Source organism: Lissotriton vulgaris, chromosome 9 (genome assembly GCF_964263255.1).
Source record: "Lissotriton vulgaris chromosome 9, aLisVul1.2, whole genome shotgun sequence".
NCBI classification, from domain to species: domain Eukaryota; kingdom Metazoa; phylum Chordata; class Amphibia; order Caudata; family Salamandridae; genus Lissotriton; species Lissotriton vulgaris.
The window spans coordinates 540,691,337-540,704,013 of NC_141697.1; the positions used below are offsets into that span (position 1 = coordinate 540,691,337).

The 12,677-nt window shown below is 43.6% G+C and overlaps 6 non-coding genes across 6 annotated transcripts; all 6 read right to left on the reverse strand.

Annotated features, from left to right (window-relative positions):
- Positions 1-794: 794 nt before the first annotated feature.
- Positions 795-866, reverse strand: TRNAG-UCC (transfer RNA glycine (anticodon UCC)). The gene has a single exon. It is a non-coding gene; the product is annotated as a tRNA-Gly (tRNA).
- A 1,522-nt stretch (positions 867-2,388) lies between these two features.
- On the reverse strand, positions 2,389-2,460 carry TRNAG-CCC (transfer RNA glycine (anticodon CCC)). The gene has a single exon. It is a non-coding gene; the product is annotated as a tRNA-Gly (tRNA).
- A 1,532-nt stretch (positions 2,461-3,992) lies between these two features.
- Positions 3,993-4,064, reverse strand: TRNAG-UCC (transfer RNA glycine (anticodon UCC)). Its single transcript has one exon. It is a non-coding gene; the product is annotated as a tRNA-Gly (tRNA).
- A 3,113-nt stretch (positions 4,065-7,177) lies between these two features.
- Positions 7,178-7,249, reverse strand: TRNAG-UCC (transfer RNA glycine (anticodon UCC)). Its single transcript has one exon. It is a non-coding gene; the product is annotated as a tRNA-Gly (tRNA).
- A 3,114-nt stretch (positions 7,250-10,363) lies between these two features.
- On the reverse strand, positions 10,364-10,435 carry TRNAG-UCC (transfer RNA glycine (anticodon UCC)). The gene has a single exon. It is a non-coding gene; the product is annotated as a tRNA-Gly (tRNA).
- A 1,513-nt stretch (positions 10,436-11,948) lies between these two features.
- TRNAG-CCC (transfer RNA glycine (anticodon CCC)) lies at positions 11,949-12,020 on the reverse strand. Its single transcript has one exon. It is a non-coding gene; the product is annotated as a tRNA-Gly (tRNA).
- Between the last annotated feature and the right edge of the window lie 657 nt (positions 12,021-12,677).

The window sequence follows — 12,677 nt, forward strand, 5'->3', positions numbered from 1 at the left end:
TCTTTATCTTCCCCTCTCACAATCAGTCACAACTGAAAGTCCAGACCCTCTTAGGCACTAGCCGTTTCAGGCCTTTAACAAGACAACAGCTCTCCGACGCTCTCTGTCTCTCTCTCTCTCTGTGATCCTAGTGCTTGCATGCTCAGTATTTGGCTTTTCCTGGGAGCCAGAGATCTACCCGGTGAGGGCTTGCCGGTATAAGGCTTTAGAGCGTTTGGGAGCGTTCGGTACATGAGAGGACGTTGGACTGGAAGCTATGCAAATTTGAAGCATCCAAACTTCCTGCTGCAGTCGGAGGCTCTTTCCATGGACATCTGCCTTTTGGATTCCTCTAAACTTGCCCTCTGATGAAACATTTTGTGAGCTGCAGTTACCTCCGACGGCTACAAGGTGGTGCTACATTCAGGTGAGGGCACAAGTATGCACAAAATGTTGGGGACTTTTGCCAGATTTATTGCTGGACCTTGCATATTTTTTTCAGAGGCTAAATATTGCCTCGGAAATGCTTTTTAACATAGAGATGCTGGAGTTAAAATGTCTGGTCGGGCCTCAGCCCTTTCATTGTCTGCCCACTGTAACATATTTTTTTACCAGTACATGTGAGTGGTGACTCTGCTTTATGAAACTTATCATATATTAGGACAATGAATATAGCAGAAGGGGCGATCGAAATGCTTGCCTACATATTTGTTTATTTTTTATATAATGGCTGATTAACCTCTTAATTATATTACCATTTTGTGAAATGTTGCTTTAAAATATATCCTGCTTGCAGAATATATAAGTATTTGTACTGCGTTGGCCGGGAATCGAACCCGGGTCAACTGCTTGGAAGGCAGCTATGCTCACCACTATACCACCAACGCCCTCTGATCTTTGTGCTCTCGGTTCTAAACATTAGGACCCTGAGTTCAATGACTATCATGCACCAGCTTCAATGGTGCATTTGGTTTAGATACCAACATGAAAAGCAATAGAAAGTTTTTGTAGAGGGTAAGGAACTGGGATTGAAACCAAGGACAAAGCTGTGCAGAAGAGAAGAATGGAAAGCAGCAATACAAATAATAGATATGAACACATAGAGGCAGCATGGGAAGCAAAGCAGGGAAGAGAAATAGAGAACATTCCATGAAATGCCCAGGAGATAGATAAGAGCAGAACAAAAAAGGGAAGAATGAAATTCAAAGCCTCCACATAAAAGTGTTTGAAGGTCCCACCAGTCATTCATGCTTATTATTGTGTGCCTTTACTTTCAAAGTACAGTGTGGAGCTTTTGACGATCCCTCTCTTGTATTTCAGCAGACACAGATAGTTGAGAAGTCTTTTCTCACATAGCTGGCACAAGCTTGCGCTTTTCCTTGCTGGTAGCGTGGAAATGACAGCTTGGTCCTTGGAAGTAAAATCAAGCAAAATTAGCAGAGGATGGTTTCGATCCATCGACCTCTGGGTTATGGGCCCAGCACGCTTCCGCTGCGCCACTCTGCTCCGTTGTGAAAGTGTTCTTTTTATGCAGATAAGGAGCATTAGGCAGAGTAGCATGGGATTGGTCTGGCTCTCACCTCATTTGCATAAGTATATCCCAAGGCATGCTGGGTGCAGAAAAACTTCATCTTCCCCTCTCACAATCAGTCATAACTGAAAGTCAGACACTCTTAGGCACTAGCCGTTTCAGGCCTTTATCAAGACAGTAGCTCTTGAACCATCTCTCTCTCGCTCTGTGATCCTAGCACTAGCATGCTCAGGATTTGGCTTTACCTTGGAGCCAGAGATATACCCGGTGAGGGCTTGCCCGGTGTGAGGCTTTTGAGCGTTTGGGAGCGTTCGGGACGTGAGTGGACGTTGGACAGGAAACTATGCGAATATGAAGCCTCCAACATTCCTGCTTCAGTGAGTGGTTCTTTCCATGGACATCTGACTCTTGGATTCCTCTCAACTTGCCTTCTGATAAAACATTTTGTGAGCAGCAGTTTCCTTCGACAGCTACAAGGTGGCGCTACATTCAGGTGAGAGCACAAGTATGCACAAAATGTTAGGGACTTTTGCCAGATTTATCGGTGGATCTTGCATATTTTTTCAGAGGCTAGATATTGCCTAGAAATGCTTTTTAACATAGAGATGCTGGAGTTACAATGTCTGGTCGGGCCTCAGCCCTTCCATTGTTTGCCCACTGTAACAAATTTATTACCAGCACATGTGTGTTGTGACTCTGCTTTATGAAACTTATCATATATTAGGACAATGTATGTAGCAGAAGGTGCGATTGAGATGTTTGCCCACGTATTTGTTTATTTTTTTATATATGGCTGATTAATCTGTTCGTGAAATTTCCATTTTGTGACATGTTGCATTACAATATATCCTGCTTGCAGAATATATAAGTATTTTCAGTGCGTTGGCCGGGAATCGAACCCGGGTCAACTGCTTGGGAAGCAGCTATGCTCACCACTATACCACCAACGCCCTCTGATGTGTTAGCTCTCGGTTCTAAATATTACGTTGCAGAAATCAATGACTATCTTGCACCAGCTTCAATGGTGCATTTGGTTTAGATACCAACATGAGAAGCAGTAGAACGTTTTTTGCAGAGGGTAAGGAACTGGGGATTGAAACCAAGGACAAAGTTGTGCAGAAGAGAAGAAATGAAAAGCAACAGTACAAATAGTAGAAATGAGCATATATAGGCAGCATGGGAAGCAAAGCAGGGAAGAGAAAGAGAACATTCCATGAAATGCCCAGGAGATATATAAGAGCAGAACAAAAAGGGAAGAATGAAATTCAAAGCATGCCCAGAAAGTTGTGTGAAGCTCCCACCAGTCAGTCATTTATGGTTATAATTGTGTGTCTTTACTTTCAAAGTACAGGGTTGTACCTTTCACGATCACTCTTGTATTACACAGACACGAATAGTTGAGAAGTCTTTTCTCACATAGCTGGCACAAGCTTGCACTTTTCCTTTCTGGCTATGTGGAAATGACAGCTTGGTCCTTGGAAGGAAAATCAAGCAAAATTAGCAGAGGATGGTTTCGATACATCGACCTCTGGGTTATGGGCCCAGCACGCTTCCGCTGCGCCACTCTGCTCCTTTGTGAAAGTGTTCTCTTTATGCAGATGAGGAGGCATTCAGAGAAGTGACGTGGGATTGGTCGGGCTCTCACCTCATTTGCCTAAGTATATCGCAAGGCATGCTGGGTGCAGAAAATCTTTATCTTCCCCTCTCACAATCAGTCACAACTGAAAGTCCAGACCCTCTTAGGCACTAGCCGTTTCAGGCCTTTAACAAGACAACAGCTCTCCGACGCTCTCTGTCTCTCTCTCTCTCTGTGATCCTAGTGCTTGCATGCTCAGTATTTGGCTTTTCCTGGGAGCCAGAGATCTACCCGGTGAGGGCTTGCCGGTATAAGGCTTTAGAGCGTTTGGGAGCGTTCGGTACATGAGAGGACGTTGGACTGGAAGCTATGCAAATTTGAAGCATCCAAACTTCCTGCTGCAGTCGGAGGCTCTTTCCATGGACATCTGCCTTTTGGATTCCTCTAAACTTGCCCTCTGATGAAACATTTTGTGAGCTGCAGTTACCTCCGACGGCTACAAGGTGGTGCTACATTCAGGTGAGGGCACAAGTATGCACAAAATGTTGGGGACTTTTGCCAGATTTATTGCTGGATCTTGCATATTTTTTCAGAGGCTAAATATTGCCTAGGAAATGCTTTTTAACATAGAGATGCTGGAGTTAAAATGTCTGGTTGGGCCTCAGCCCTTTCATTGTCTGCCCACTGTAACATATTTTTTTACCAGTACATGTGAGTGGTGACTCTGCTTTGTGAAACTTATCATATATTAGGACAATGAATATAGCAGAAGGGGCGATCGAAATGCTTGCCTACATATTTGTTTATTTTTTATATAATGGCTGATTAACCTCTTAATTATATTACCATTTTGTGAAATGTTGCTTTAAAATATATCCTGCTTGCAGAATATATAAGTATTTGTACTGCGTTGGCCGGGAATCGAACCCGGGTCAACTGCTTGGAAGGCAGCTATGCTCACCACTATACCACCAACGCCCTCTGATCTTTGCGCTCTCGGTTCTAAACATTAGGACCCTGAGTTCAATGACTATCATGCACCAGCTTCAATGGTGCATTTGGTTTAGATACCAACATGAAAAGCAATAGAAAGTTTTTGTAGAGGGTAAGGAACTGGGATTGAAACCAAGGACAAAGCTGTGCAGAAGAGAAGAATGGAAAGCAGCAATACAAATAATAGATATGAACACATAGAGGCAGCATGGGAAGCAAAGCAGGGAAGAGAAATAGAGAACATTCCATGAAATGCCCAGGAGATAGATAAGAGCAGAACAAAAAAGGGAAGAATGAAATTCAAAGCCTCCACATAAAAGTGTTTGAAGGTCCCACCAGTCATTCATGCTTATTATTGTGTGCCTTTACTTTCAAAGTACAGTGTGGAGCCTTTGACGATCCCTCTCTTGTATTTCAGCAGACACAGATAGTTGAGAAGTCTTTTCTCACATAGCTGGCACAAGCTTGCGCTTTTCCTTGGTGGTAGCGTGGAAATGACAGCTTGGTCCTTGGAAGTAAAATCAAGCAAAATTAGCAGAGGATGGTTTCGATCCATCGACCTCTGGGTTATGGGCCCAGCACGCTTCCGCTGCGCCACTCTGCTCCGTTGTGAAAGTGTTCTTTTTATGCAGATAAGGAGCATTAGGCAGAGTAGCATGGGATTGGTCTGGCTCTCACCTCATTTGCATAAGTATATCCCAAGGCATGCTGGGTGCAGAAAAACTTCATCTTCCCCTCTCACAATCAGTCATAACTGAAAGTCAGACACATTTAGGCACTAGCCGTTTCAGGCCTTTATCAAGACAGTAGCTCTTGAACCATCTCTCTCTCGCTCTGTGATCCTAGCACTAGCATGCTCAGGATTTGGCTTTACCTTGGAGCCAGAGATATACCCGGTGAGGGCTTGCCCGGTGTGAGGCTTTTGAGCGTTTGGGAGCGTTGTGGACGTTGGACAGGAAACTATGCGAATATGAAGCCTCCAACATTCCTGCTTCAGTGAGTGGTTCTTTCCATGGACACCTGACTCTTCGATTCCTCTCAACTTGCCTTCTGATAAAACATTTTGTGAGCAGCAGTTTCCTTCGACAGCTACAAGGTGGCGCTACATTCAGGTGAGAGCACAAGTATGCACAAAATGTTAGGGACTTTTGCCAGATTTATCGGTGGATCTTGCATATTTTTTTCAGAGGCTAGATATTGCCTAGAAATGCTTTTTAACATAGAGATGCTGGAGTTACAATGTCGGGTCGGGCCTCAGCCCTTCCATTGTTTGCCCACTGTAACAAATTTATTACCAGCACATGTGTGTTGTGACTCTGCTTTATGAAACTTATCATATATTAGGACAATGTATGTAGCAGAAGGTGCGATTGAGATGTTTGCCCACGTATTTGTTTATTTTTTTATATATGGCTGATTAATCTGTTCGTGAAATTTCCATTTTGTGACATGTTGCATTACAATATATCCTGCTTGCAGAATATATAAGTATTTTCAGTGCGTTGGCCGGGAATAGAACCCGGGTCAACTGCTTGGGAAGCAGCTATGCTCACCACTATACCACCAACGCCCTCTGATGTGTTAGCTCTCGGTTCTAAATATTACGTTGCAGAAATCAATGACTATCTTGCACCAGCTTCAATGGTGCATTTGGTTTAGATACCAACATGAGAAGCAGTAGAACGTTTTTTGCAGAGGGTAAGGAACTGGGGATTGAAACCAAGGACAAAGTTGTGCAGAAGAGAAGAAATGAAAAGCAACAGTACAAATAGTAGAAATGAGCATATATAGGCAGCATGGGAAGCAAAGCAGGGAAGAGAAAGAGAACATTCCATGAAATGCCCAGGAGATAGATAAGAGCAGAACAAAAAGGGAAGAATGAAATTCAAAGCATGCCCAGAAAGTTGTGTGAAGCTCCCACCAGTCATTTATGGTTATAATTGTGTGTCTTTACTTTCAAAGTACAGGGTTGTACCTTTCACGATCACTCTTGTATTACACAGACACGAATAGTTGAGAAGTCTTTTCTCACATAGCTGGTACAAGCTTGCACTTTTCCTTTCTGGCTATGTGGAAATGACAGCTTGGTCCTTGGAAGGAAAATCAAGCAAAATTAGCAGAGGATGGTTTCGATACATCGACCTCTGGGTTATGGGCCCAGCACGCTTCCGCTGCGCCACTCTGCTCCTTTGTGAAAGTGTTCTCTTTATGCAGATGAGGAGGCATTCAGAGAAGTGACGTGGGATTGGTCGGGCTCTCACCTCATTTGCCTAAGTATATCGCAAGGCATGCTGGGTGCAGAAAATCTTTATCTTCCCCTCTCACAATCAGTCACAACTGAAAGTCCAGACCCTCTTAGGCACTAGCCGTTTCAGGCCTTTAACAAGACAACAGCTCTCCGACGCTCTCTGTCTCTCTCTCTCTCTGTGATCCTAGTGCTTGCATGCTCAGTATTTGGCTTTTCCTGGGAGCCAGAGATCTACCCGGTGAGGGCTTGCCGGTATAAGGCTTTAGAGCGTTTGGGAGCGTTCGGTACATGAGAGGACGTTGGACTGGAAGCTATGCAAATTTGAAGCATCCAAACTTCCTGCTGCAGTCGGAGGCTCTTTCCATGGACATCTGCCTTTTGGATTCCTCTAAACTTGCCCTCTGATGAAACATTTTGTGAGCTGCAGTTACCTCCGACGGCTACAAGGTGGTGCTACATTCAGGTGAGGGCACAAGTATGCACAAAATGTTGGGGACTTTTGCCAGATTTATTGCTGGATCTTGCATATTTTTTCAGAGGCTAAATATTGCCTAGGAAATGCTTTTTAACATAGAGATGCTGGAGTTAAAATGTCTGGTTGGGCCTCAGCCCTTTCATTGTCTGCCCACTGTAACATATTTTTTTACCAGTACATGTGAGTGGTGACTCTGCTTTGTGAAACTTATCATATATTAGGACAATGAATATAGCAGAAGGGGCGATCGAAATGCTTGCCTACATATTTGTTTATTTTTTATATAATGGCTGATTAACCTCTTAATTATATTACCATTTTGTGAAATGTTGCTTTAAAATATATCCTGCTTGCAGAATATATAAGTATTTGTACTGCGTTGGCCGGGAATCGAACCCGGGTCAACTGCTTGGAAGGCAGCTATGCTCACCACTATACCACCAACGCCCTCTGATCTTTGCGCTCTCGGTTCTAAACATTAGGACCCTGAGTTCAATGACTATCATGCACCAGCTTCAATGGTGCATTTGGTTTAGATACCAACATGAAAAGCAATAGAAAGTTTTTGTAGAGGGTAAGGAACTGGGATTGAAACCAAGGACAAAGCTGTGCAGAAGAGAAGAATGGAAAGCAGCAATACAAATAATAGATATGAACACATAGAGGCAGCATGGGAAGCAAAGCAGGGAAGAGAAATAGAGAACATTCCATGAAATGCCCAGGAGATAGATAAGAGCAGAACAAAAAAGGGAAGAATGAAATTCAAAGCCTCCACATAAAAGTGTTTGAAGGTCCCACCAGTCATTCATGCTTATTATTGTGTGCCTTTACTTTCAAAGTACAGTGTGGAGCCTTTGACGATCCCTCTCTTGTATTTCAGCAGACACAGATAGTTGAGAAGTCTTTTCTCACATAGCTGGCACAAGCTTGCGCTTTTCCTTGCTGGTAGCGTGGAAATGACAGCTTGGTCCTTGGAAGTAAAATCAAGCAAAATTAGCAGAGGATGGTTTCGATCCATCGACCTCTGGGTTATGGGCCCAGCACGCTTCCGCTGCGCCACTCTGCTCCGTTGTGAAAGTGTTCTTTTTATGCAGATAAGGAGCATTAGGCAGAGTAGCATGGGATTGGTCTGGCTCTCACCTCATTTGCATAAGTATATCCCAAGGCATGCTGGGTGCAGAAAAACTTCATCTTCCCCTCTCACAATCAGTCATAACTGAAAGTCAGACACATTTAGGCACTAGCCGTTTCAGGCCTTTATCAAGACAGTAGCTCTTGAACCATCTCTCTCTCGCTCTGTGATCCTAGCACTAGCATGCTCAGGATTTGGCTTTACCTTGGAGCCAGAGATATACCCGGTGAGGGCTTGCCCGGTGTGAGGCTTTTGAGCGTTTGGGAGCGTTGTGGACGTTGGACAGGAAACTATGCGAATATGAAGCCTCCAACATTCCTGCTTCAGTGAGTGGTTCTTTCCATGGACACCTGACTCTTCGATTCCTCTCAACTTGCCTTCTGATAAAACATTTTGTGAGCAGCAGTTTCCTTCGACAGCTACAAGGTGGCGCTACATTCAGGTGAGAGCACAAGTATGCACAAAATGTTAGGGACTTTTGCCAGATTTATCGGTGGATCTTGCATATTTTTTTCAGAGGCTAGATATTGCCTAGAAATGCTTTTTAACATAGAGATGCTGGAGTTACAATGTCTGGTCGGGCCTCAGCCCTTCCATTGTTTGCCCACTGTAACAAATTTATTACCAGCACATGTGTGTTGTGACTCTGCTTTATGAAACTTATCATATATTAGGACAATGTATGTAGCAGAAGGTGCGATTGAGATGTTTGCCCACGTATTTGTTTATTTTTTTATATATGGCTGATTAATCTGTTCGTGAAATTTCCATTTTGTGACATGTTGCATTACAATATATCCTGCTTGCAGAATATATACGTATTTTCAGTGCGTTGGCCGGGAATAGAACCCGGGTCAACTGCTTGGGAAGCAGCTATGCTCACCACTATACCACCAACGCCCTCTGATGTGTTAGCTCTCGGTTCTAAATATTACGTTGCAGAAATCAATGACTATCTTGCACCAGCTTCAATGGTGCATTTGGTTTAGATACCAACATGAGAAGCAGTAGAACGTTTTTTGCAGAGGGTAAGGAACTGGGGATTGAAACCAAGGACAAAGTTGTGCAGAAGAGAAGAAATGAAAAGCAACAGTACAAATAGTAGAAATGAGCATATATAGGCAGCATGGGAAGCAAAGCAGGGAAGAGAAAGAGAACATTCCATGAAATGCCCAGGAGATAGATAAGAGCAGAACAAAAAGGGAAGAATGAAATTCAAAGCATGCCCAGAAAGTTGTGTGAAGCTCCCACCAGTCATTTATGGTTATAATTGTGTGTCTTTACTTTCAAAGTACAGGGTTGTACCTTTCACGATCACTCTTGTATTACACAGACACGAATAGTTGAGAAGTCTTTTCTCACATAGCTGGTACAAGCTTGCACTTTTCCTTTCTGGCTATGTGGAAATGACAGCTTGGTCCTTGGAAGGAAAATCAAGCAAAATTAGCAGAGGATGGTTTCGATCCATCGACCTCTGGGTTATGGGCCCAGCACGCTTCCGCTGCGCCACTCTGCTCCTTTGTGAAAGTGTTCTGTTTATGCAGATGAGGAGGCATTCAGAGAAGTGACGTGGGATTGGTCGGGCTCTCACCTCATTTGCCTAAGTATATCGCAAGGCATGCTGGGTGCAGAAAATCTTTATCTTCCCCTCTCACAATCAGTCACAACTGAAAGTCCAGACCCTCTTATTCACTAGCCGTTTCAGGCCTTTAACAAGACAACAGCTCTCCGACGCTCTCTGTCTCTCTCTCTCTCTGTGATCCTAGTGCTTGCATGCTCAGTATTTGGCTTTACCTGGGAGCCAGAGATCTACCCGGTGAGGGCTTGCCGGTATAAGGCTTTAGAGCGTTTGGGAGCGTTCGGTACATGAGAGGACGTTGGACTGGAAGCTATGCAAATTTGAAGCATCCAAACTTCCTGCTGCAGTCGGAGGCTCTTTCCATGGACATCTGCCTTTTGGATTCCTCTAAACTTGCCCTCTGATGAAACATTTTGTGAGCTGCAGTTACCTCCGACGGCTACAAGGTGGTGCTACATTCAGGTGAGGGCACAAGTATGCACAAAATGTTGGGGACTTTTGCCAGATTTATTGCTGGATCTTGCATATTTTTTTCAGAGGCTAAATATTGCCTAGGAAATGCTTTTTAACATAGAGATGCTGGAGTTAAAATGTCTGGTCGGGCCTCAGCCCTTTCATTGTCTGCCCACTGTAACATATTTTTTTACCAGTACATGTGAGTGGTGACTCTGCTTTATGAAACTTATCATATATTAGGACAATGAATATAGCAGAAGGGGCGATCGAAATGCGTGCCTACATATTTGTTTATTTTTTATATAATGGCTGATTAACCTCTTAATTATATTACCATTTTGTGAAATGTTGCTTTAAAATATATCCTGCTTGCAGAATATATAAGTATTTGTACTGCGTTGGCCGGGAATCGAACCCGGGTCAACTGCTTGGAAGGCAGCTATGCTCACCACTATACCACCAACGCCCTCTGATCTTTGCGCTCTCGGTTCTAAACATTAGGACCCTGAGTTCAATGACTATCATGCACCAGCTTCAATGGTGCATTTGGTTTAGATACCAACATGAAAAGCAATAGAAAGTTTTTGTAGAGGGTAAGGAACTGGGATTGAAACCAAGGACAAAGCTGTGCAGAAGAGAAGAATGGAAAGCAGCAATACAAATAATAGATATGAACACATAGAGGCAGCATGGGAAGCAAAGCAGGGAAGAGAAATAGAGAACATTCCATGAAATGCCCAGGAGATAGATAAGAGCAGAACAAAAAAGGGAAGAATGAAATTCAAAGCCTCCACATAAAAGTGTTTGAAGGTCCCACCAGTCATTCATGCTTATTATTGTGTGCCTTTACTTTCAAAGTACAGTGTGGAGCTTTTGACAATCCCTCTCTTGTATTTCAGCAGACACAGATAGTTGAGAAGTCTTTTCTCACATAGCTGGCACAAGCTTGCGCTTTTCCTTGCTGGTAGCGTGGAAATGACAGCTTGGTCCTTGGAAGTAAAATCAAGCAAAAATAGCAGAGGATGGTTTCGATCCATCGACCTCTGGGTTATGGGCCCAGCACGCTTCCGCTGCGCCACTCTGCTCCGTTGTGAAAGTGTTCTTTTTATGCAGATAAGGAGCATTAGACAGAGTAGCATGGGATTGGTCTGGCTCTCACCTCATTTGCATAAGTATATCCCAAGGCATGCTGGGTGCAGAAAAACTTCATCTTCCCCTCTCACAATCAGTCATAACTGAAAGTCAGACACTCTTAGGCACTAGCCGTTTCAGGCCTTTATCAAGACAGTAGCTCTTGAACCATCTCTCTCTCGCTCTGTGATCCTAGCACTAGCATGCTCAGGATTTGGCTTTACCTTGGAGCCAGAGATATACCCGGTGAGGGCTTGCCCGGTGTGAGGCTTTTGAGCGTTTGGGAGCGTTGTGGACGTTGGACAGGAAACTATGCGAATATGAAGCCTCCAACATTCCTGCTTCAGTGAGTGGTTCTTTCCATGGACATCTGACTCTTGGATTCCTCTCAACTTGCCTTCTGATAAAACATTTTGTGAGCAGCAGTTTCCTTCGACAGCTACAAGGTGGCGCTACATTCAGGTGAGAGCACAAGTATGCACAAAATGTTAGGGACTTTTGCCAGATTTATCAGTGGATCTTGCATATTTTTTTCAGAGGCTAGATATTGCCTAGAAATGCTTTTTAACATAGAGATGCTGGAGTTACAATGTCTGGTCGGGCCTCAGCCCTTCCATTGTTTGCCCACTGTAACAAATTTATTACCAGCACATGTGTGTTGTGACTCTGCTTTATGAAACTTATCATATATTAGGACAATGTATGTAGCAGAAGGTGCGATTGAGATGTTTGCCCACGTATTTGTTTATTTTTTTATATATGGCTGATTAATCTGTTCGTGAAATTTCCATTTTGTGACATGTTGCATTACAATATATCCTGCTTGCAGAATATATAAGTATTTTCAGTGCGTTGGCCGGGAATCGAACCCGGGTCAACTGCTTGGGAAGCAGCTATGCTCACCACTATACCACCAACGCCCTCTGATGTGTTAGCTCTCGGTTCTAAATATTACGTTGCAGAAATCAATGACTATCTTGCACCAGCTTCAATGGTGCATTTGGTTTAGATACCAACATGAGAAGCAGTAGAACGTTTTTTGCAGAGGGTAAGGAACTGGGGATTGAAACCAAGGACAAAGTTGTGCAGAAGAGAAGAAATGAAAAGCAACAGTACAAATAGTAGAAATGAGCATATATAGGCAGCATGGGAAGCAAAGCAGGGAAGAGAAAGAGAACATTCCATGAAATGCCCAGGAGATAGATAAGAGCAGAACAAAAAGGGAAGAATGAAATTCAAAGCATGCCCAGAAAGTTGTGTGAAGCTCCCACCAGTCATTTATGGTTATAATTGTGTGTCTTTACTTTCAAAGTACAGGGTTGTACCTTTCACGATCACTCTTGTATTACACAGACACGAATAGTTGAGAAGTCTTTTCTCACATAGCTGGTACAAGCTTGCACTTTTCCTTTCTGGCTATGTGGAAATGACAGCTTGGTCCTTGGGAGGAAAATCAAGCAAAATTAGCAGAGGATGGTTTCGATCCATCGACCTCTGGGTTATGGGCCCAGCACGCTTCCGCTGCGCCACTCTGCTCCTTTGTGAAAGTGTTCTGTTTATGCAGATGAGGAGGCATT